At 39.8% G+C, this 26,424-nt stretch overlaps 1 protein-coding gene and 1 non-coding gene across 10 annotated transcripts in view; one reads left to right on the top strand and one right to left on the bottom strand.

Moving 5' to 3' along the window:
- AUTS2 (activator of transcription and developmental regulator AUTS2) overlaps nucleotides 1-26,424 on the bottom strand; it is a 1,407,660-nt gene that overhangs the window by 1,295,204 nt on the left and 86,032 nt on the right. The gene's annotated exons all lie outside the window — the stretch shown is intronic.
- On the top strand, nucleotides 22,482-22,588 carry LOC132533202 (U6 spliceosomal RNA). Its single transcript, XR_009545109.1, has one exon. It is a non-coding gene; the product is annotated as a U6 spliceosomal RNA (small nuclear RNA).

Below are 26,424 nucleotides of genomic sequence, written 5' to 3'. Positions count from 1 at the left end.
TGTTTAGAAAGAGAGGGGCAATTTATTTTCAAATGGTGACATCAATGACATGTCAAGAATGTGCCCGGTTACCCTGCTACTTTGCTTTTAAATTAATTAATCCTTTACCAAAGCATTACTCAACAATTCAGGCCTAAGGTGGTGCTGGAGGAACTGTTGGTGCCTCTGCTGTACTATCAAGGAGGCTATCTTCCTGAGTCCCTGACCCTTTTATGAAAAAGGAAAAAAAATAAATAAAAGAAAAAGATGCTATACCTCTGTGTCTGGTTAAAAAAAAGAACAGGGGGAGGGAGAGGGAAGAGGAGGACAAGGAAGATGTAGACAAAGCTGAAGACAACAACAAGAAAGGACAGCACTAATAAGGATGCCACCTTGGGGAGGAGCTTTCATTCTTGTCTTTCCACAGGAGAGGTGACCCAACCAATAACAGAGACTATCAGAGATCTGTCCTCCGATTATACATACTACAGCTTCCAGAGCTACACAGAACTCAGAGCAGTCTTTTGAGGCATCAAGTCTTGTTGGATAGTATGCCAGCTCCCCCCGGCTTAAACACCAGTATGTCTGTATGAGATTAATTTGATCCCATTCAAAGCTGCGGCCTATTTACATAAATCACTTTTACATTTACATAAAGCACCACCTTCCCTCCAGGGCATTGGTGGTTTAGTGGTAGAATTCTCACCTGCTCCACCCCCTCTCCTTGTCACACCCTGATCTTCCACCAGTCACTTTTCGCTCCACCCTCTCTATGTCACATCCTGTTTCCACCCTACTTGGAGACTATAAAAACAGCTGCTCTTCTGATTAAAGACACTTGGAAATTGCTTTCCGGCTCCGAGGGTTCCAGAGTGTATCTCCTGCGAAGTTAGTGCGGCATGAGTTCCTGATCCCTCTCCCACGCAGCAGCCTAGATCGGCTCAGGTTGAGTTCTCTCCAACCCAGAGAGCACTAGCTTGGGAAGAAGCACCCTCAGGCTATCCCGGCAAAGTCTCTCTGTCTTAAGGGCAAAACTAAACTGGTCAGTAAATACACTAGGAAATGTCAACTCTGACCCTTAGATGGATGTGCTTAACAAGTCAGAAATCTGTCCAGATATGTAAGGGGCAGCAAGGTTAACTTTTATTGGGTTAGTAATAATGCATCTTCACCCAGAACCCACAAGAAAAAAAATGTCGGGAAAGTCTTTTGCTATTAATAGATTGAAAATAAGCAAGTCCTAAAAGTCAAGGAGGGAGCAGGCAGTGGGGCATATATTACCATATACAAGGACCTGTGTTCAAACCCATGGTTCCCATCTGAAGGAGGGAAGTGGTGAAGCAATGCTGCAGGTGTCTCTGTCTCTCTCTCCCTCTCTATTCCCTTCTCTCTCCATTTCTGTCTCTACAAAGTTAAAGAAAAAAAAATTGACTTAATTTGTAACCCTCTCAGTGCAGAAGCTGTGGGCTAGGAAACCACACTAAAAAGCTCTACATCTAAAAACATGTACAATCTTGTAAACCAACTATAATACAGCTGTTTTTTTAATTACGATTTTTAAGCCTGTGCACTATCAACTGCCAAAACTAGCTTCAATAAATTAAGAGTGATAAACCATTTCAATTAGAACATGTTCAATTTATTCCCATAGTAGAAGAGAAATGTTAAAGTGATTGTTTCAGAAACAAGGAGGTGATTTAGTATGATAGTACACACTTTCTATTTGTGAGGTTCTGGGTTCAATCTAAGGCACCACACAGTAACAAGAAAGATTAAAACAATAGTGGCAAAGCCCACATTACCATGTGCAAGGCCCTAGGTTTGAGCCCTCTACTCCCCACCTACGGGGGGGGGGGGGGGGGGGTGTTGTGAATGGTGAAGCAGGTCTGCAGGTGTCTACTTTCCTCTCTCCCACTCCCCTATAAAGTTCTCTTTGTCCTATCAAATACAACAGAAAGAAGGATGGCCACAGCTAACAGTAGGTTCATGTGCTGGCACCAAGCCCATGCATAGCACAGGTTCAAGCCCTGGCACCACACTGGGGGGGGGGGGGGAGTGACTGTATTTCTTTCTCTGTCTCTGAATGAGAAAAACAATCCTAAAAAGACAGCCTTGGAATACAGAAGTTGCCTCTCCTCCATATAACAGATTCTTAAGTTGTGGATGACCAGAGTGTTAGAATGGCATCTTTCTCACCTCATGAAATAAATTTTTAAAAAATAGATAAATGAAATGAGCATTTAAAAGTACAATGTAGTGAGCAGCCTCGAAGGTACAAAGAGTCCACATTTTGAATATACAAGGCCCCAAGGGTCAAGCCTTGCAATAAATATGGCTAGATAGTGCTCTGAACACCCCCACCTCCATCTCCCCATAAAATAAATACATTCACCCATTCTCATTAAATATAATTGAGTTGTTTTTTAGGAGAGTCAGAAATATTAACGCTTTTAATGAACAAATTTCAGAATATTATTATCAGGGAATAAAATAAAAGCATTTGTTTCAGGGAAGTACCCTAGTAACAATAGCTTCCTTGGACTTGTGTGTACAAGTCCAAGGAAGCTATTATCAATATTGAAAGAAAGGAAACATGTTAGTAGCATTACCTAAGCATCACAAAGTTCTAAGAAGAAACAAAACAAAAAAGACATTTAAAATGTACAATTAAGACCTAGTGTTTTCCCTAAAACTCAGATTTCCAACCACTGACCAGAGCAGTGATCTCCAAGCTTTAGCAGGCATCAGAATCACCTATAGACTTCTAAAGTTGATTTCTGATTTAGTAAATTGGGGCAAGAATTTGCAGTTTCAACAAGTTCCAAAGGGGAGATAACATAATGGCTATGCAAAGAAACACTCACACCTGAGGCTCCAAAGTCCCAGGTTCAATACGCTGTACCACCACAAACCAAAACTGAGCAGTGCTTTGGTAATAAACAAACAAATAAATAACTAACATCCAAGGTGATACTGCTGATCCAGTAGGCACTTAAAATGCAACAGAACAATGCAAACAGAAATTAGATCTGCTGCAATTCTGGGTTCTCCACTGCATGATTTAGAGCAAGTCTCAAATTCTATAATTTTAACCTTTTCTTGTTTAGTGGGACTACACCACAGCATCCCTTCTACCTCTAACATTCTCTAGCTCTATGAAATATAAATTCCAGCTAGATTAGCTCATGAAATTGCAGGAATCTTAGAAGTAATAGAAAAGGTTCCAGTCCCTGTGGCATGCAATGAATTACATTAACAGCCAAAACCTCCACATATATTCAGAAGCAACAAAGTCTTTTGCTATTGTCAAAAGTCAGGGAAAACTTACTAGTCCATACGACCAAAGGGAAAAAAAGGGGGGGGGGGGCTACTTTTATTTCTAGAATAGCATGTTTATAAAGAAAAGAATAAAATTTCCCCTTTAGCATAAAGTAACTCATTTATTTGCCCAAAACTTTGTGATTTTACTCACAGAAGGGAAAAATGGGTTGCTAAAATGTATTGCAGTAAAATTATACCAAGCAATAACAGATACCATCACAGTTTCACAACCATATGAAAGAAATAGCCCCATTTTACAGTTTAAAAAAAAAGTCACATTCATGGAGTTTAGGTAACTCACAACTACACCAATAACTAGTGGCAGAGCTAAAAGTTATTTATACTACGTTATATGCAACCCCAATTCACCTACTATGGTACTCAAAAGTCACCAGAGGACCTGAAGTAGCCCAGCCATACACATCCACCTCACGAGCATGAGGCTCTTGGTTTAACAGTCAGGACCATATGAGGGCACTGAAAGGAAACTATGTATGGACAATGAAGACTGAGTGCAGTGTTCTCACTCAAGTGCACTCCCACTCTCTTGTTGTGAGGGGAAGGGGGGTGAGGTGTTATTTTTTTATTATTGTTGTTGTGTAGTTTTTTGGCTAGAGGGTAAGAGACAGGGAGAGAGAAAGACAGACAGAAGGAGAGACAACTGTAGCACTGCTTCATGACTCATGAAGAGTCTTCCCTGCAGGTGGGAACCAGGGCCTTGAACTTTGGTCCTTGTGCATGGTAATGTGTGTACTCTACCAGGTCAGTCACCATCCATTCCCATTGTGGACAGTTTTCAAAACTTGGGTTTGGAAGGCAGCCCAGCTAAAGACCCTATACACGATACCCTAGGTTTGAACTCTGGCATTACATTCAAAAACTTATAAGAAAAAGTAGCCAGAAGATAGTTTATGGCCTTGTGGAGCTCAATATAACCATGCAAATGGACTCCTATTATAGAGTATCAGGCCACTACATAGAAGCATAATGCAAGGGAAAAGGTTCCTGAGTGGTGAGCAATGCTGTGGTATCTCTCCTTCCTGTCTCTCATATCCTATTTGGGGAAAAAAGCAGCAGTGAAATTACACAGGCAAAAGCCCCAGTGAAGATCTAGTGACAACCAAAAAAATGTATATATAACTGACATACACACAGTATCAGGAGGAAAAAAGATCCTATGTTGAGTTAAAATGAGGCAGGAACAAATAATTTAACATTAATTTAAAGGGAGAACTTTTCAAAAGAGGGCATCCAAAGCTAGCAAGCTAGTTCACCTGGGAGATTATCTGCTTGCCATGCATACAGCCTAGGTTCTTGGCTGGCCCCCACAGCGTTAGGGGAGTTTTAGTGCGGTGTTATCTTTCCTTCTCTCTGTATATGGCTGTATCTGAAAAAGTCGGTTTGGAGTGGTAGAGTCTACTGACAATAACAAAAAAGGGGAGGGAAGGAGGTAGTCTTCCAGGCAGTGCATTCCCCTCCAGGGGTTCTATAAAACTTACATAAACTTTTAACCAAGCTGAAAAAACTAGGAATACTACCAACTTGGTCACACTCTTAGCTCATTTTTGTGCAATTTACAACCCCACTTGGTCACACTCTTAGCTCATTTTTGTGCAATTTACAACCCCCTTCCTAAGTAAGTTGGTTGCTTAGCGGATATGTGCCAGAAGATGACAAAGAAATAATCCCACCATCCACAAAGCATCTAAAAGACATCTTTTCTGATCCTCTAAAATGGCCAGTCAGAAAAGTATCAGTTAACCCTTTTAAGAATAGTATCTTGGGGGGGGGCGGGTCAGGCGGTGGTGCAGTGGGTTAAGCACATGTGGTGCAAAGCGCAGGGACTGGCGTAAGGATCCCGGTTCGAGCCCCCAGCTCCCCACCTGCAGGGGAGTCGCTTCACAGGCGGTGAAGCAGGTCTGCAGGTGTCTATCTTTCTCTCCCCTTCTCTGTCTTCCCCTCCTCTCTCCATTTCTCTCTGTCCTATCCAACAATGAATTGTGTCAACAAGGGCAATAATAATAACCACAACGAAGCTACAACAAGGGCAACAAAAGGGGGAAAAAAATGGCCTCCAGGAGCAGTGGATTCATGGTGCAGGCACCGAGCCCAGCAATAACCCTGGAGGAAAAAAAAAAAAAAAAGAATAGTATCTTGGACCCTTTTAAAAAAAATCTGAGAACAAAGTCATAGCAACCTAAGAGATAACAGATAAGAGCCAAGTTGAAAGACATAAGGGTTCAATTCTGTTTGTAATGCTCCCTCGCTTGACTAAACTTTATGCATAATGGTTCAAATATGTAAAAACTCCCCCAACTCATTTCTCCAATTAAATCAGGACACAGATATTTCGAGAGCAACATGGGAAAAATCTTATGAATTCATTTCACAGCATTATAGAAAAAAAATGTATAGCCTTTGAAATCATAGTGCTGGAATTCGAAAATTGCACAGAGCTGTAAACCAATGTAAATCAATAAAATTTAATTAAAATAAAATACTAATAAAGCAGTCAAATGAAGTGTCTTCTAACAGTATGGTTCTCAGTCCACCATAAGAAATTATGTTTTGCCCTCTCTACTCACATGGTAATAAGCAGTGATGCTGCAGTAGCCTCCCTTTTTCTTGGGAACATATTTGTAGAGGTCAGAGGGTAATTTCCTGGTTAAACAGAGGTCACTAGCAAGATAATTGTCCTCCTTGAGGCAAATTCACATGACTGCTGTCACCACTGCCCACACAAGTTCTCAGCTGCCTGGCACGCTGGACTGTGGCAAGGAACCAGTGAAGCCATGGAGAGGTGTTGGGACTCAGATCTAGAAAAATTAACTTTAAAACTAACCTCACTGGTAATGGTGATGGTAATGAAGAAAACCTGTTCTTCTACCTAGAGTCCCACAAACAGCAAACCACCCAGAGAGAATTATCACTTCTATTCTGGAGTGTGTGTAGCTGTCAGAGACAATAATATGCATCTTCTACTGATTAATCACTGCTAAGTAACCAACATACAACTCTCCACTATTATTTGAGGACCTATAGTGTGTTACAGTGTCCTAGGGCAATGGATATAACAGTGAAACAGAGGCAAGTAGAGATTTCAACAAATTCTTCCAATCTAGTGGTGATTTCACCAGTATGAGTTTATACAGTGAAAAGTTGTTTTATCTTTTTTAATATTTTATTTAATCCCTTTTGTTGCCCTTGTTGTTTTATTGTTGTAGTTATTATTGTTGTTGTTATCGATGTCATTGTTGCTGGATAGGACAGAGAGAAATGGAGAGAGGAGGGGAAGACAGAGGGAGGAGAGAAAGATAGACAACTGCAGACCTGCTTCACCACTTGCGAAGAGACTCGAACCGGGATCCTTACGCCGGTCCTTGAGGTTTGCATCAAGTGCGCTTAACCTGCTGCACTACCTCCTGACTCCCGAAAATTTGTTTTAAAGGCAGAGTAAGATTTAGAGAGTGACAGAAGAGAAGAAGGAGCTGTTTTTGACGGTAAGGGAAAGCCTCTATGAGAAGGCAACTTTATGGCAGGTGCTCAAGTGGACACCTGCCGTTTACTATCAGCACTCTTTCTGACAATGTCACAGCAAGTAAACAGACTTTACAAATGACGAAACTGGGGCTCAGGCAGTGAAAAGACTTGTCTAAGTTTATAAATGTCATGCCTGGCTGGGAGTATGGATCAACCAGTCAATGCCCATGTTCAGCGGGGAAGCAATTACAGAAGCCAGACCTTCTACCTTCTGCATCCCACAATGACCTTGGGTCCATACTCCCAGAGGGATAAAGAATAGGAAAGCTATCAGGGGAGGGGATGGGATATGGAGATCTGGTGGTGGGAATTTTGTGGAGTTGTACCCCTCTTGTCCTATGGTTTTGTTAATGTCTCCTTTTTTAAATAAATAAAATAATAATAATAATAATAAATGTCATGCCCAAGTCTTAGCTCTACAAACCATGGTGCCCGTTCCACTGTCAGTATCACAACATCAGCCTTGACCTCCAACACATGTATCCCACAGGGTCTCAAGAGCATTCACTTAGGCACAAACAAACATCAGATGATAGATATAGGAATTAATGGTTTACAGTCAAAAGCAAAATACAATAGTTTGCACATATGTAAAAAATATTTTTTAATCTTGATCCTTTTAGCTATTTTTGTGTGTCTAAGTTATAATATGTGTAGAGAGACATATAACTGAGAAGTAGACTAAAATAATTATTAATGGTCTGGACATATGATCATAAAAATCTCAGTATCAATGCACCAAAGAGTAGTTTCCAAAGAAATAAAGTCTCTCTTCCCCAAAACAAAACACTGTGCACATCATAAAATGTCAAGGAACTATAGGAAACTAAAAAAAAAAAAATACATGTGAATATATGGTGTAGTTCACCATGGAGCTGAGGCATTTTTATACCAGTATCTCATTTAAGGCTGGAGCTCTAGTACTGATCATTACAGTCTGCTCCCATGACAGGGAGACCTGTTTACTCCACACTGGAGGGATTCCACCAATTCATTTCAAATTGGTCACCAGACAGCAGCTGTCAACTGGTAATAACTTTTGGTCACTCCCCACCCAGGCTGCTTAATACACATGTAAACATAAGTTTCATAAATTGTTCAAATGTGTATTTACTCAAAACACCATTATGGGTCCATCAGACTATTACAGGCTATCAGCTAAAGAATATGCATTTTTTAAAAGGCTTGGCAGCTTAATACATATTTTTACTGCTGACATAACTCAAAAACAGCCTCAGAGTAAAACGTTTAATTTGACACATAAATAGACCATTATATAGCCTAATCCTCGTTTGTGTTTTCAAATAGGGAAGAAAGTGCCCAAGTGTTTCAATTTGGTAGCAAGAGCATAGCAATAAGAGAGTAAAGAAGGAAACATTCACATATAGCTTATGATCTTCAGGGTCTGGCAGAAGAAGGCTGGTTAAAAAAAAAAAATGTGTGTGAAAAGGAAGTGTACCTGGCTCTAAGAAGCACTCAGGGTGATCTTTTTAAAAAGGGAAAAAGTGCTGCTATTGGATAGTCTCCTGAATATTAATCTTCCCTTGAAATGTCTAGTATCATTCAGATACAACCATAAAGTGATATGGTAGAACAGATCACTAGCAACTACTGAAGTGTCTACTGAGACCTCTAACTAATGTGTCTTTCTTTAGTTCTCAATGTGAAATGTGCAATTTTATAGGTATTCACCTTATAAAATGTGACTAAGCAATATGCTAGCTGCCTAATAAGTGAGTTAAGAAATTTCTAATATCAGCATTGATATATTAAAAATAGCTTGTTAAAACAGAGACACCCCCCCTCAACTCTTCATCTGCACAACTCCAGCCTTTAGGTTCATGATTAGTCAACAACTTGTTTGGCTTTATATGTTAGCTCTCTTTTCAGCCACGAGGTTCCAGATGCTAGCATGATGCCAACCAGACTTCCCTGGACAGACAACCCCATCAATGTGTCCTGGAGCTCCGATTCCCCAGATCCCTGACCCACTAGGGAAAGAAAGAGGTAGGCTGGGAGTATGGATCGATCTGTCAATGCCCATGTTCAGCGAGGAAGCAATTACGGAAGCCAAAGCCAGACTTTCCACCTTCTGCATCCCACAATGACCTTGGGTCCATACTCCCAGAGGGTTAAAGAATAGGAAAGCTATCAGGGGAGGGAATACAGAGTTCTGGTGGTGGGAATTGTGTGGAGTTATACCCCTCTTATCCTATGGTTTTGTCAATGTTTCCTTTCACAAATAAAATAAAATAAAATAAAATAAAATAAAATAAAATAAAATAAAATAAAATAAAATAGCTTGTTAGCCAAGTAACTTGAAACTCATCTACTAAGAGTTTGGGCTGCTCTAACACTGCTACAAAGCATTGTTGGGCACACAAACACCATGATACTCGGAACTCTCAAGTGCTCCAGATGAATGATTTGCTGTCACCTTCGCATCAGACTTGTCCATCAGTTTGCGATGTTCAATTCTGGTTTTTCAATTATGAATCACTGTGAGTTCAACCCTACCATTAGAAATTTAATTTATTGAAAAATTATCTAGTTACCCTTACAACATGTAGTGGTGCATATAGCATTTACATTTTTATCTGGTAATAGTCAATAATAAAACCTGAACACATCTATATGGTGTGTTTAAATAAGAATTAATCAAACGCCTAGAACTAAAGTAGATATACATACAACAAATCAACCTCAAAAAAATTACTTGTACAGTGAACCTTATACTTCATTATAAACACCACATAATTTGACATCTATTACCAAGGCAAATATAACAAAATCACACTGATGAAACGTAGGGATCACAGCTTGATAACACAAAATAACATGAGAGAGCACAAGAGCTGGGACAAGTGCATGCACACAGAGAGAGAGAGAAGTATGAGATTCATACTAATATATGCTTATCTTAAAGTTGGTGCTAACGGATAAAGAGCTTCTATCCCACCTAAATAGAATAAATCCAAAAAATTTTAAGAACCATCACTTTCAATCATTTACTCAGCCTTTTCTGGGTTTCTGGGACACAGATGGTTCTGTTCCTTCCAAAATCCATGGGTAAAAGTTTTTACAACAGAGAAAACAACCTGTTCTAAATTAGGTGTTCCATTCTAACACCTGCAATCACTACACTATAAAGCCATAATCTTAATGATTAGGACACTGTCTTCTCCATCACACCTGGGAAGCTATCTTCAGAGGAAATCCATTTCATTTCATATTTTTACAACTCATCTGGAATCCACCTACCTATAGTCACATCCCCCAGTCTTTTTTGTTGCTTCATGGTTCCCTACATGAAGTTTAGCAAACCTCTCCTCTCCTCCTCCTGCAGATGGTTTCTGAATAACTGAAAACAGGACAGGGCCTCCACTGTTGTCTCCCACCTACCCAGGTGTGCCATGCCCCTGGCCCAATTCACCATTCTAACCATTCTCTCTGAATATTCTCATTTTCTCTTGATCTTAGCTAAACACTGCTAGACAGTATCAACAGAGTAAAAAAGAATTGAGGTCTTCCTCTGAATACTTTTCTTCTATAAGCACAACCTTAGACTTAAGCAATACTTTTTATGGAAGTTGTCAGTTTACGAACATAATTTCCTGCTAAAAGCTTCTGTACCAAAGCTTTCTCATGTGGGGGGATGGGGGAAGAGGCATTATTCCAGAAACCGAATTCTCTTTAGGTTCAGCTGTAATACTCAAAAATGTCTGTAGTCAACAACTTGCCTGTCTGAGAAAATTGCTCAGTGTGTATAGAATTAGAAGATGGCCAAGCAGAAATTGGTGAAAAATCAAATTCCTTGGGGTACTGGGGGGCAAGCTGAAGGGAACAGAACTGAGATCCACTGTCAACTTTTCCTATAGTCCAAAATAAGTAGATTTCTATCCAGCCAAAGTAGAGACACTTCTAAACTTGTCCCTGCAGGAAAGATAAGCATTAGATCAGCAGAGAGAGGGGGGAAAATAAAAAATAAATAAGTAAATAAACAAATGAAAGACAAGATCATTTTATAGCCCAGAATGATTTGAGCAGAAATATAAAGATGAGAATACCTCTGGCATGTTGTAGAGATAAATCAACAATGCTGGCTTAAGCAGAGAGTATAAGGCTAGAAAGGAAGGCTGGGGTCACAGCAAAAAGGCTTTTGAAAGCCAAACTAATTCCAACTTTCATCCTTGTAGCAGTGGGAGTCACTGACGGTTTTAAACAGGAAAGTAGCATGATGAAAGCAGTATGTTAGAGATACTACAGGTCTTTCTACACACCAGACATTTAATCAATGGTGCTGACTGGACATATAGATCAAACTTCTAGGAAAGAAGCATCTTGTGACCTAAAACTTACATAAAAACCACTTCCCTTGTGAAATCCAACTCAGCAGCAGTTCACTTTTTATTTTTAGTTAAGTAGAAAGAAGACTGACACTTGAGACAAACTAACATCACCTCCAAATGTGCAAAGATTTCTTCATTCCTCTCTTCAATCAAAATGTATACTACAGAGTAAGCTAAAACTGATACAGAAAAATTAAATATTTACTCTTCCCATTTGCTATTATTTTTCCACTAGTTCCTCACCTGTAACAGCCATTAACATGCAGAAAAGGAACTTCATGTAAATTCATCACATCACTGCTCTGATGTACTGGCTGCAAGATACACCCAGCTCAGAGGCACCATTTCCCTACAGGCAAGGCCAAGCGTCTGGTTCACTCACAATTTACAAATGATTATTTTTCTAATTAATCATTCATCACAAAACATAAATGGTAACAGGGTGTCAAGACAGCACTAACAAAAACAACAACAACAACAACAAAAAAAACATAAGAGGGCATCAATACATCAATCCCTCCATCACAGCTATAAACCAGGGCAGCAAGCTTTGGCCTTGCTCTGGGACACAGCACTGTCCCAGAGCAAGGAGGCAACTTAGCCTGATGGTACTGTCAGTGAAGAGTAAGATTTGGCAATTTCACTGAATACAGTTGCTGTTCAAGCACAGTAGAAAGGGTAAACTCAACTCATGTGAAGATTATGAAAACAGAGTGCTCATTGGTCCCTCCCTTCTCCAGCTGCCCCCTCAATGCCCACATCACCTCAAGATAAACTGCTCTGCTGTTGAAAGACTTCTCAAAGAGTATCTTCATCGAGTCTTACAAGTCTAAGGAACATTTCCAGTGACTCATATAAATGGAAAATCCCTTTAATATCCCTAGTTGAAACTCCCCATTTTATTGTGGGAGAAACAGATCAAGCAAGTGTCAGCATGTCCAACACCCTCAGCTGAAGATAACCTGAGGACCCTTAGGGCAGAGATTTTTTTTCCTCCAGGATAATTCTTCCCCTTCTTTGTCTCTATCCTAATTTTAAAAACTACAACAGAGGGGATCAGGCGGTAGCGCAGTGGGTTAATTGCACGTGGTGCAAAGCTCAAGGACCATCATAAGGATCCTGATTCAAGCCCTCCGGCTCCCCACCTGCAGGTGAGTTGCTTCACAGGCGGTGAAGCAGATCTGCAGGTGTCTGTCTGTCTTTCTCTTCCCCTCTCTGTCTCCCCCTTCTCTCTCCATTTCTCTCTGTCCTATCCAACAACAACATCAACAACAATAATAACCACAACAAAGCTACAACAACAAGGGCAACCAAAGAGGGGAAAATGGCCTCCAGGAGCAGTGGATTCATGGTGCAGCCCCAGCAATAACCGTGGAGGCAACAAAACAAAAAAAGCAAAACAAAACTACAACAGAGTAGCTGGAGACCAATCCTGTCCGTGCTAAGATAGATGCAGATGGTCTAATCATCTTTGAAAGCACAGGTTGGATTAGAATGTATAAATAAGGTTTCTGAAGTACCTATACTAAACTAAGTTCTAAAGAGGTTACATCACCAAAAAGATGTAGACATTCAATATTTTTCCAGCCATACAACTAATTAGCTAAATCTTAGCCTATAAAACCCCCAAAACAATTTTCTAAAGGTCAGTTTAGGAGTCTGACAACTAAATGGGGTGGGGTTAAAAAGGACAAGAAAAGTTCCAAATCCTAACTTAAAACCACATTTTCATGATGCCTCTGAGTATTTAATTCTGTGGCAATAGACCAAAGAACTGGGCTCTAATCTTGAGAGTGAATTTTAACCCTGGTCATACATAGGAGAAATATCTGCTATTTGGGGGGGGGGGGGGGCAGGTGATGGCGCACCTAGTTAAGCATACACATTACTGCACCCAAGGACCCAACTTCAAGTCCCTGGACCCCATTTGCAGAGGGAAAGCTTCACAAATGGTGAAGTAGTGCTGCAGGTGTCGCTCTGTTTCTTTCCTTTTCTACCCTCCTCTCCTCTCAACTTCTCTGTCTTTATCCAATAATAAATAATAGATAAAAAGTTTTCCATTTAATTTCTCCAGCTGTACAGCAGATGCATCCTTCCCACCTACAGAGAGAGGTTGTCAGGTAAATTTTAACAAATATCTTTAGGAAGTGTGAAATAATCCAAATGTGGACTATCAATGTCCTCACTCATTTATCAATACTGGAAGGAGGACATTATGACAGAGTTTATGCACAACACTTATGTATTAACTCAATTAAACCTCACAAACGCTGGAAATAGGTACTATTCCATTTCACAGATATAGAAACTGAGGCTTATTATTTTATAAAGTTGTCCACACTCACAAATATAGTTAAGGGAAAAGCAATAATTTGACACCCAAGCATTCTGGCTCATCATCAGCACTCTTATCTCCAAGGCCTGCATCCTTACAGGTTAGTATCTGGGGGAGTAAAAAAAAGGGGGGGGGGTCAGGCAGTAGCGCAGTGGGTTAAGTACATGTGGCATAAAGTGCAAGGACCAGCAGAAGGATCCCCGTTCGAGCCCTCAGCTCCCCACCTGCAGGGAAGTCACTTCACAGGTCTGCAGGTGTCTGTCTTTCTCTCCCCCTCTGTCTTCCCCTCCTTTCTCCATTTCTCTCTGTCCTATCCAACAACAAGGGCATCAATAACAACGATAATAATAACCACAACAATGGCAAAAAACAACCAAGGTAACGAAAGAGAAAAAATGGCCTCCAGGAGCAGTGGATTCATGGTGCAGGCACTGAGCCCTGGCAATAACCCTGGAGGAAAAAACAACAACAACAACAACAACAAAAACAGAAGAGGGTCAAAGGAGGTAGTTTAATGTGTTAAGAATACAGAATTGGTAAGCCTGAGGTCCCAAGGCCCTGATGTCAGTGTCTGAGGTCTATGGTAATACAATAGACAAAAGTTGAATGGTGACCTGGACTCTCATAAAAAATAAACCTTTGGGGGAAGAAAAGTTTAAAATGAAAGGCAACAGACTTAAAAAGAAAGCCCAAAATAGTGTTAAGGATCTGATCAAGCAAAAATTCTATCTGGTACATACAGTATCATTCTAGATGCTTGGGGTTTTTAATACTTACTAGAGTACATTCAGCTCCCTTGTTTTACAGATGACATCAGTGGGGAGCAGAGTACAGTGGTAATTTATCTAAGATAACTCACAGCAACTGTAGTTTAAGTTTCCAATCATGCAGACAAACACTCCATGTGCCAACCTATGTCAAACTACAGGCTTTGCTCAAGTAATCTGACCTTAACAAGGATGATTAACCAATACTAAAAAGACTAATAATTCCAAGGGTCTAGTTAAGCTTGAAACAAGCCATAGGAATCCTTGCCTCTGACCTGCTGCAATCCATTCCATCACTTTGGACAGGGCTCTCTAGAAGAAGCCTGAGGAACAATTGCGCATTATTGCTAAGGTTGTAAAATGTGACTGTTGTGGAAAACAGTTTGGAGGGTCCTCAAAAATAAAAAATATATTATGAGGTCCACATGCCCACTTCTGGGCATATACTATATGGAATAGTAATCAGCAATCAAAAAAAGATGATATTGTTTGTGTCCTTTGGGGCAAAATGGATGGAACTGGAGGTGATTGTGCTTAGTGAAACAGGTAAACAGATGAAAGACAACTACTGAATGGTTTCACTCATATATGGAATGTAGAGAACTGATTCACATAAACTTGAAGAAATAAAAAAAACAGCAGAGGCAAGCAAACCTTTTTTGAAGACTTTGTGAGAACTATGGTGGTTATTTTGGGGAGAGTGTGTGGACACAACTTTTGGTGGTGGGTATGGTGTAGAGCAATATACTGAAATCTTAAAATCTCACAACCCTCTATTAATCACAAATACAAAATAAAAAAATAGATAAAATAAAAACATATTCAAATGAACTGAAAGCTGACTCAAAGAAAAGTTTGCATTTCATATTCATAATAGCACTACTGATAACAGCAATCCAAAAGTTCATCAAAGCATAAATGGATAAGCAAAATGCCACACACACACACACACAGAGATTAAAAAAGAAGAAAATTCTACTACATATCAAAACAATTCTACTTAAATGAGATGTATATAAAGTAGCTAAATTAACAAAGTAGAGAGGGGATTACCAGGGCCTAGAGAGAGGAAGAAAGGACAAGTTGTTGTTTAGTGGGCATACAGTCTGAGACTGTATGATGAAAAGATACTGGAGATTCATTCTACCACAACTTGACTATTGTACATTTTAACTTTAGTGAAATGATCATTTTAAAAAGGCTAAGATGGGTGGAGGATAGATAGCACAATGGTTATGCAAACAGACTCTCATGCCTGAGGCTCCAAAGTCCCAGGTTCAATCCCCCCACACCACCACAAGTCAGAGCTGAACAGTACACGCTTCTGGTTACAAAATAAATTTTTAAAAAACCTTTTTAAAAAAAATGGCTAAGATGGGGTAGGAGAGGTAGCGTAATGGTTATACAAAGAGACTATCATGGCTAAAGCTTCAAAGTTCCAGGTTCAGTCCCCCACACCACCATAAGCCAGAGCTGAGCAATGGGGGGGGGGGGGGGGCGTAGGAGGTGGTAAAATGAAAATGGAACAACAGGAGATAACTCAGTGGCCAGGTGAGGCCTTAGACCCCTGGCATCACATCAGAATAACACTGATGCCATCAGAAGAACTCCAAGGGTGCCGGACAGTGTACTGATGGCTTTTTCTCTCTTATGGTCTGTCCCTCTCTCCTCTCTAAGGTTATAGAAGAAAAAAGAAAAGGAAGGCAGGAAGAGAAGAAGGAAGGAAGGAAGGAAGGAAGGGAGGGAGGGAGGGAGGGAGGAGGGGAGAAACTGGACCAGGAAGCTGCCTAGTAGTATCACACGTGAAAGGTCCTGAGATCATTACCAAAAGCCACATAAAAAATTAAATTCGGGAGTCAGGCGGTAGGGTAGCACAGCGGGTTAAGCGCACATGGCATGAAGCTCAAGGACCGGAGTAAGGATCCTGGTTCGAGCCCCCGGCTCCCCACCTGCAGGGGAGTCACTTCACAGGTGGTGAAGCAGGTGTCTATCTTTCTCTCCCCTTCTCTGTCTTCCCCTCCTCTCTCCATTTCTCTCTGTCCTATCTAACAACATCAATTAACAACAACAATAAAAAACAAGGGCAACAAAAGGGAAAATAAATATATTTTTAAAAATTTTAAATTAAATTCATAGCAGACTTTATTTGAACTCAATTTGAATTAAAGTGTGTATTTTCCACGTGAACTATATAGGCTAGTCAAATGCTATAAATGCTTAAAAAACAGCTCTAAAAATGACCTGTTTACATACACTAGTTTACCTAGGGACCCACAAATGATATATGTCTTCTAAAGAATAACCACTAAGGACTTCTACTCAGTGGAAGGTAGCATTACCTGAGCATAATTCATTCGGTGACTAACATATATGTATGGCTATATTCTTCCAATACAACAGGAAAAAAATATACAATATAACAGGAAAATGTATCAGTAATGTCACAAAATGCAACTTATTAAAGAAAACTATGCCTCATATAATCTGCTTTTAAAACTGGCTTAAATATAAAGAAACAATGGACAACTACTAGATAGATGTTTTAGCTCATGTGAGATACTAAACAACTGAAACTAAATATATAAAATATTTTAAATAAAATAAAATATACAAAATAAACTATATAAAATAACTAAAACAAGTGTATAACAACATTAAAAAACAAACTTAATTCATGGACTTTATGAAAGCTATGTTGGTTACCACCAACTTTTGTGGGAAGTATGGTGACTCACATTTGTTTGGTGTGGCTGTGAAATAATACCCCTGAAAACTGTTACATCACAAATTAAAAAGGAGAAGGAAATTTGTCTTAAATAACCAAAATCTGGTGACCAATTTCATTCATATGTCACCATAGTAAAAACATTTTCTCCTATCTCTAAATTCATCAAACAAAGGCAACAATCAAAATAATCTTTTTTACCACTAGAGCTTCACTGGGGCTTCAAGCCTAGATGATTCTATGACTCACAGATTCAACTTTTTTTTTCTTTTCTTTCTTCTTTTTTTTTTTAACTTTATTCATTTACTCGTTTTTCCCCTTTTGTTGCCCTTGCTGTTAATCGTCATTGTTGTTGTTATTATTGTTGTTACTGCTGTCATTGTTGTTGGATAGGACAGAGAAAAATCGAGAGAGGAGAGGAAGACAAGAGAGGGGGAAAGAAAGGTAGACACCTGCAGACCTGCTCTACCACCTATGAAGAGAACCCCCTGCAGGTGGGGAGCCGGGGCTCGAACTGGGATCCTGAAGCCAGGTCCATGCACTTTCTGCCATGTGCACTTAACCCACCATGCCACTGCCTGGCTCCCTACTCTTTTCTTTCTTCTAAAGAGAGAGAAAGAGGAGAGACACCACAGCACTGCTCTGCCACTTATGAAGCTTTCTCCTTATGTGTGGCTAGGACCATCTGCCTACTATCATGTGTGCTGAACCTACTAGTTAACATGTGCACTGAACCTAGTAACATGTGCAGTATACTAGGTGAGTTATCTCATAGCTCCAATAGTTATTACTCATTTAAAATAAATAATTTTAATTTAAAATAAATAAATGGTAATTTAAAACATCTACCTCCTAAAAGGTGTGCTTTTGGTTGGAATGTCCAGAATGAATTTATTGAGAGAAGATGTCCAGCTACATATTTTATAAGCTCACCATCTATAATGCCAAAACTGCACATACATTACCCTCTCTAATTTCTTACAATTTGGAATCATTTCTAAAAGTATCTGTTTAATCCCTGAAACAATCAACCTGGAAAGCAAATTCAATTTAAGCAGGGTTCTTTTATTATTGTTGTTTTACACATTCCATTTATTTTCCATGAAATTTACACACCTGTTAAAAAGGTAGTATCTAAGATTATTCAACACTTAGTTCTGGGTGTCTTGTAGTAAATTTAATGTTCAAAGCCATATAGTGAGGTAAGACTGGAAATGCCATTTTATTGGGAAGGTAACTTAAGGAAAGAGGTTGAGGTTGACAACATGGTTGAGTAAGGATATATACCTGGCAGAGATGTTTCGAAATTAGTGCAATGTATCACTATGCAATGCTCCTCCTATGTAATGTCAGTGAAACAAGAAATGTTAATTCTACCCTGTCTCCAGGGAACATGACTATGGAAAGAGTCAAAAAGAAACCATGAAAAGTTCAACACACTGGCCTATAACTGCATCTCCAGCTTTGCTTTTCTTGTTATAAAATAGGCATGGGTAGTTAACTGGATAGTGACAAAAAGCAGTAAAACAACAAACACACACACACACACACACACACACACACCCTTCATCTAGAAACAAGGTGTTCTTTGCCAAATAAACTATCCCATCCCCACGAAAGTAACTGACTACAGAAAGTGCAGAATTATTGGCAAAAGCTGAACAGTCAGTATCTCTCTTTTAAGCTGCATCCCTGTCTGAAATATAATATACTAGGCAGGCTGTTTCTTTGAAATAGATGGATCTATGGTTTGAGGGCAGCACAGAGTGTAAATCTGTCTCTGTGAATCAGCCATGTCTTTCTCGTTTTGTGTGCTATTGTGTGCTATCTGGCAATATATCTGTCACAGCTTCACTTCCTCCCTTCCTCTGGAACAAAAGTTGAGAGAGATTGGAAATACAACCCCAGGCACAGCCTTATAAAGGCAGCAATTCAGTTTCTGAAAACTACAGGCCAACTCTAGGCAAAGCACAGGTTCAGCTTGTCTGTACATGAGGCAATTTAGTTAAGTAATAACCCCATTTCGCCATGTTTTTTGTTCAACTCGCAATGGAAATCATGTCACTGAAACCATCATTTACCATAAAATTATTTTTAGAGGAGCAACTTGATGCTGAGACAGAAATAAAATATAAATTGTGCTTTTGCACACAGTAGTCCCATCTACAGCACCCAGAAGCCAATTCAAGAGGCTGTGCTCAGTTGAAGGATCATTTTCAGTTCTCCTTGAAACATTCTTTGTGATATAAAAGGAGACTAAAAATGCCAAGAGCACTGCTCTCAGTGTCTCCACTCTGGTCTCCAAGACCTACAGGCATGGCTTTCTCAAAATGCCTGTGAAGGATCAAGCAGAGGACAAGCTTTTCTTGTGCCTACCCTAAAGAAACCCAGCCTTTCAGGTTAGCTTTTCCTGATATCTGAGACTGACTATGATTGAGAACATGGAAAAGTATTACAAAATCATTGCTCTTTAGCTCCAGGCATCTTAAAAGTAACTTTTCAATATTACTGTCAGCCTTGCCCCAAGACCTTGCTTTGGAGTAACAACTGTTCAGAGAGGCTCTCCCAGAGAGCTAGCAGAGACCCCTGGTTTAAAATAACTGATCCAAAATCTCAGAACAGAATCTCAGCCCATTTGAAGACAGCACTCATAAAAACCAACATTCAGACTCAAACTACATGGTTTGCAAATGATCCTGCTTCTGTGTAACTTTGCTTTTGGTGCTTACAATCCAAGCAAAGAATGGAAGTTAATACAACTATAAAATTAACAACAGCTGGCCTAGTACACTTAAACTAGAGGAAGTAAACAATGTGAGCAATGTCTCCAAAAAATAAGTCTCCCCAAGAAGACCACAATATCTGAAAAGCAGCAAAATAAAAATTTGTGATTCTGAAAACAAACAAAAAAATCAAGTTTCTCCTTTCATCCAAGAGGACTTCTTGCTAAAGACTTTTTTTTTTGTTTTGTGTTTGTGTGTGTGTGTGTGTGTGTGTGTGCATGTTATTGTTTTTTGTTGTTGTTGTTTTTCCAGAGCACTGCTCAGTTCTGACTTATGATGAAGATTTGACTACACTCTTCAGTCATTTCCTCTTATTGCCTGCCTCTATATAAACCAATGTATTCACTACTAGCTGGCAAAGGCTAGGTTAATATAAAAATCTAGTTAATGACTCTGGTTTAACAACAGTATACAAGCCACCAACTTTTAAACAATCAGAAAGGTAAAACAATCAGCATAAACATTGGTACAACTAGTTTTCCTTATTTATTCATTTTGATAAGACAGAGAAACTGAGATGTGAGGGGAAGGTAGACACCTACAGACCTGCTAGAGAAACTTGCCCCCTGTAGGTGGGGACCAGAGCCTTGAAGTCAAGTCCTTGTACATGGTGGTGTGTGTGTGTTCAACCAGGGACACTATCACCCAGTCCCTCTGGTTTTCCTTTACATATTTAAAAGACTCTGGAAAACTTGGGTGTTGGTGTCCTTGTTGGAAAATACCAGTCAGCAGTCTGTCTCTCTTAGTTAAGGTGGAGTGATGGGCAGCTCAGAGGCCAGTGGCAAGACTGTTAATAAAGCACCTTACTTCTCTGGCCTTCAGGCTCTCCTTATTTATAAATAAGCAAGGGTGCTACTGAAAGGTTCTCTAAACTTTCTGGCACTGAAAATTGCTGTCTCTTCAGAAGTCCTTAAATACAAGAGACTGTTTAATAAAATATGTAAACTGAGCAGATATCCAGATATTCTCATAGATATCCCTATGAGAATGCTCTATCAGGTAACAATTCTCAAGGATTCTGACACCAAAACCACTGTGTATTTTTACTATTAAAATAAATAGTGAGGACCTACACAAAAAAACCAAAGGAGTTCTTTTCTAAAAGAAATCTATAGCCATATACAAAGATAGTAGGAGTTAGCGGTAGTATTCCAGGAGAGAATAAGAACTTGGGTTTAAAAAAAAAGTTTTAAAAAGAAATGACATTCTCACAGAATACTGAAATCATTCTTTCAGCTTTCTCCCAAAGATAGGATATAATATTTAGACACTAAGACTTAAGTCAAAAAACCTTGAAATAGCTAAATGTAATCAAATTGTGAACTATGCGCTCAGTTTAATGTGCGGTCATTTCTACAAACACTTCCCAACAAGGAGAGCATAACATGGCCCTGGCTCAACAACACCCTGAACATATAAAAGATCAGCGAAGTCACCTCAAGGGAAGTGGAAGGATTTGTTCAGCAAGTACAGCACCCCAAGTTGTTGGCTTTTGTTCCCCACCCTCTACCCCTTTGCTACCAGGGTTATCAATGGGGCTCAGTGCCAGCACAATTCCACTGCTTCTGGGGGTCACTTCCTCCCCTGCCCCTGGGATAGAGGATGAGAGGCAGAGAAAAGAGACACTGCAGCACCACTCCACTGCTTGTGAAGCATTTCCACATACAACTGCTCATGTGCAGTGGCCGACGGCTCAAATCCGAATCCTTGCAAGCTTCTCTACTAAGAGAGCCACCTGCTAGCTCTGTTTCTATTTCTGTGAAAGCCATCCTGGCTAATACTAAGGCCATACTTACTGTACAAGTGTTGAGCTGGATTCTTTGATTTTTTTTTCCTTCCCTTCCTATATATTTTAAGATATGGTATACATTGTGTGACTGCAAATACATTTATCTTTAGACTGTTACAGCACACTTGGATAACGAGATATTTCTGAACACTGCAAACATTGGTTCAGAAGTTGCTGATTCAACCACTTAGCTATGCAGGTTTTAGCCTCCCTTGCAGTATTCCTACCCATCTCCTGTTCACCAGCAGAACTTCCCCCGGGCAAAGGAATGATCTGCAAAAACACAGAAACTATAAAATTTTATTCCTCAAATTTTCTTAGAGACTTGCCAAAATTCTGCCAATCCTCTGAATTGTGAATATTAAGTATACACATCATGTGGCAGGCTGTCAGGGGAAGAGTCAAAATTTCAGCCAAGAAAGACCAGCTTAGGGTGAAATGATCAATCTACAGAATTCTGGTGGAAAAAGAAAACCAAGGTTTAAGAGATTTTTTTAAATTTCTTTTATTATTATTTTTAGAGACAGAGAATATGTGAAAAGAAACCACAGAATCTTCCTTCAAAGTGGTGGGGGGGCTGATGTCAAGCCTGGATCACACACATGGCAAAACAACACACTACCCAAGTGAGTTACTTCACCAGCCCTCCCAGAGAAATTTTTAAGAGTCAAATGAATCTATTAAGAATTTTAAGATGTTGCGCTAGTCCTCAAAAGAAAGTTTTCTATCAGTTTTTCTCCTTCAATTAAGAAAAAAAATTCAAGTTGCATGAAATTCTAAAAGGTTCTAAGATCAAAGATAACTTCTCATCCAGGAAGTAGGTGTGCACGAACACAGAGACACACACACACAAAATCAGTTTCATACTTGGGCTACATGAAAAGGATTACTGGGTGCTCGCTTCGGCAGCACATATACTAAAATTGGAACGATACAGAGAAGATTAGCATGGCCCCTGCGCAAGGATGACACGCAAATTCGTGAAGCGTTCCATATTTAAAAAAAAAGAAAAGAAAAGGATTACTGGAATAAATAACAGTGACACTATCAGATTTGATAAGATTCTCAGGACAGAGAAGTATGAATTCTTTTCCCTCTGTCTTGTTACAAAGAGAAAGTATTGCCTAGAGTAAACCTCAGTCAGACCAGTTTCTCAAGACCTACACCACTATCAACTGCCAGTCACAGTATTAAAGATACCGATAGTACCATAACAAATGCAATTTGAAACTAAATATGTGGAAGAGAACAAATGTGCAGGTCATTCACAGTCATCAGAGTCTGTCACCAAAGCGCACCCTCTATTTTGACACCCATTCTTGTCCCTTTTAATCTCACCACTTGTGAACAAGGAATTCAGAAAAACAGCTCACCCTTATGCCACAAGTGAATGTCTAATTTCATTTTGCTTTTTATCATTACTTACCTCCTTTTTACTCAATAAGCAAAATTGTTTTCATCTTAGCTCTTATTTAATGTATATGACATGCCCCTGCAATGAACTCTCAGGCAAATTATCTGAACAATAAAAAGAAAACAGGGAGTAAGGCAGTACTGCAGTGGGTTAAGCGCAGATGGCGCAATGCGTAAGGACTGGCGTAAGGATCCTGGTTCGAGCCCTTGGCTCACCACCTGCAGGGGAGTCCCTTCATAGGTGGTGAAGCAAGTCTACAGGTATCTATATTTCTCTCCGCTCTCTGTCTTCCCCTCCTCTCTCCATTTCTCTCTGTCCTATCCAACAACAACAACAACAATAATAATAATAATACAGCAACAATGAAACAAGGGCAACAAAAGGGAAAAATTTTTTAAAAGAGTTCAAATAACAAAAGCCAACATATTTTAATGTTTACAATGTGCTTACTCTGCTCCAAATAACAGACATAAGTGCTGCATTATTGTAGTAGAACTCCAATCATGCCACTTCATAAATGTGGTCACTGAGCACACAGAGGTAACATGTTGCAAGTGTCAGATCTGTACCAAGAGGCAGGTTGTCTCTCTTTAAAACCTGTAACCTCTTTTTTATATATATTATTATTACTTTTTCCCTTTTGTTGCCCTTGTTGTTTACTGTCATTATTGTTATTGTTATTGCTGTCTTTGCATAGGACAGAGAGAAATGGAGAGAGGAGGGGGAGAGAAAGACAGACACCTGCAGATCTGCCTCACCGCTTGTGAAGCAAATCCCCTGCAGGTGGGGAGCCGGGAGCTCGAACCGGGATCCTAATGCTGGTCCATGAGCTTTCCGCCATGTAAGCTTAACCCGCTGCACCACCACCCGGCTCCCACCTATAACCTCTTAATTGATATGCCTCTCTGCCTTAACAGAGGCAGCCTACAGACAAACTCCACAAGGTGCATTTGAGACATATTTGGTGTGTATGTCTATTTTAGGATGATTCATTTGTGAGTTACTTTTTGACTACTATATACTGAAGTTTCATAAACAATAAGAATAGATTCAGAGTAATTTAGGTCACTGTGACAAAATGATAATCCTCTTAGCCATGTCTAAGATTAGGTGATCTATCACTTTCTAAGATAACCTGACTCTATTATTATTATTAATTATTATTATTATTTATTGGATAGAGACAGAGAAATAGAGGGAAGAGGGAGATATAGAAGAGAGACACCTGTAGCCCTGCATCACCATTCCTGAAGCTTTCTCCCTGCAGGTGGGGACCAGGGGCTTAAACCTGGGTCCTTTGCACACTGTGGTGTGTGCACTTAACCAAGTATGCCACTGCCTGGTCCCTCCTCTGATTCTTTATTTACAAAGTAGGAGCAAAATTTTCAAGTATGTGCCAGAGTATTAACCCAGGGCATCAGTCACAGACTGTACTGAGTGATCTCCCCTGGCAATTTTTATTCTATATTGGGGATAGGAAGAGAGACGCCAAAGCACTACCCAACCATCCATGAAGCACACTGTCCTCAGTGTTACCAAGTGTTGCCAGTGATAGCTAGGTATAAAATGATGTCAGATGATAATGTACATCAAACCACTGTACATTTTACTTGATATAGTTACCATATAAATGTAATAACTTTCTACCTATAAAGAAACAAACACAGCTTTATTTGGACCCAACTTGAGGGCCAAATTTTTAGTGAGAATTGTTCCTCTTGCCACAAATAGCTCAGTGAACACACTTTGACCATAAACGCTGGTGTACGTGACTGCTAACAAAGGAGGCAATCTGCAAGAGCAAATATGATTGTTCCTTAAGAAACTCCCTTTCTGGGAAAGTACAAGGACCAGCATAAGGGTAAGGATCCCAGTTCAAGCCCCCGGCTCCCCACCTGCAAGGGAGTCGTTTCACAGGGGGTGAAGCAGGTCTGCAGGTGTCTATCATTCTCTCCCCCTCTCTGTCTCCCCTCCTCTCTCGATTTCTCTCTGTCCTATCCAATGACAGCAACAACACAACAACAATAATAACCACAACAATGATAAAACAACAAGGGCAACAAAAGGGGAAAAAATGGTCTCCAGGAGCAGTGGATTCCTGGTGCAGGCACCGAGCCCCGGCAACTACCCTGGAGGGAAAGAAAGAAAGAAAGAAAGAAAGAGAGAGAGAGAGAGAAAGGGAGAGAGAGAGAGAGAGACAGAAAGAAAGAAAGAAAGAAAGAAAGAAAGAAAGAAAGAAAGTCCCTTTCATCTCTCCATTAGGTCCCTAAAGGTACATGGGAGAAAGCAAACCTAGTCTGAGTTTCCCAGAGTGACTGTGAAATGGGGACAGTATCCTGAATCTAGGTGTCCTTTAATATACTTCCCAGCCAGTTTCTTTTCTTACGAACATGCCATGAGTAGATCTATCAATTTCTTTTTTTAGAGCCACAATCTCTTGCTTTAACCATATGCCCCCACTAAAAAGCACAGCATATAATCCATTTCTAAAATTGCTGTTTTTCTGAAGATGGTTTTTGTTTATTTGGTTAGTTGGTTGGTGGACTAGTTTTGTTTTGTTCTAGTTTTGAGTATCCAGAGCTTGTAAAAACAGGGAATAGTAACCAGGTAAAGGGCTCACAATGAATTCTCTAAATGAAAGCATTTACCAGCAATTTGTCTCTAGGAACAAACTCTAAAAATATGAGACTGAATTCAGGCACTGAAATAACAGCTACTAAGGTACAATGAGTCCACTAATTCCCAGTGGCTCTCAGTGTAACCAGAGCCCAAAAATCAAAACTGACATTTAGCTACCCTGTCCAGCAAAGAAAGACTTCAATTCACATGAATAACCCTTGCCACAGACATGCTAGAACCAAGAGAGAGAAGGAAATGCCCATAGCTTATTAAGTCACAACTCTCAAGATAGGAAGGGCACTGCCATCCCTGGGCCTTGGGATTTCTGACCAGTGAATTGCTCCACATCACTGTGAAGCACTCATGGAGTGATGCCAGCTCCCAGCTGGAATTAAGAATATTTGTGGAGAACTGCCTGAGGATAAGTTTATTCACTTGTTGACAAGTTCTAAATGCTATCCTTGGTTCAACTCGGTCCTTCAAAGCTGCCTATGTGGAACATATGATCTTGACTCCTAGTAACTCTTCCCCTGAATCATGGTTTGTCACCATGTTGGTAATTTGAACCAAGAGCAGGCATAAAAACAATTACTCTACAAATCACCGTTTTGATTTGATGAGTTAAAACATCATTCTCTCCACTGAGGGAAGTTCTCAGAAGTTGGAAATGTTTCCTTCTTTGTTCTGTTCCCTAGGAAGTGAAAGATGTGGCTTCTCCTAAATGGAAGTAGGAAGGAGTCATTTTATTACTAGATTTATTTACAAAAGATTAGTAAAGGCGGTCAGGAGATAGCGCAGCGGGT

The sequence above is a fragment of the Erinaceus europaeus genome, chromosome 15, assembly GCF_950295315.1.
Source record: "Erinaceus europaeus chromosome 15, mEriEur2.1, whole genome shotgun sequence".
Classification (NCBI taxonomy): Eukaryota; Metazoa; Chordata; class Mammalia; order Eulipotyphla; family Erinaceidae; genus Erinaceus; species Erinaceus europaeus.
This window is presented reverse-complemented; position numbering and strand designations above follow the sequence as displayed.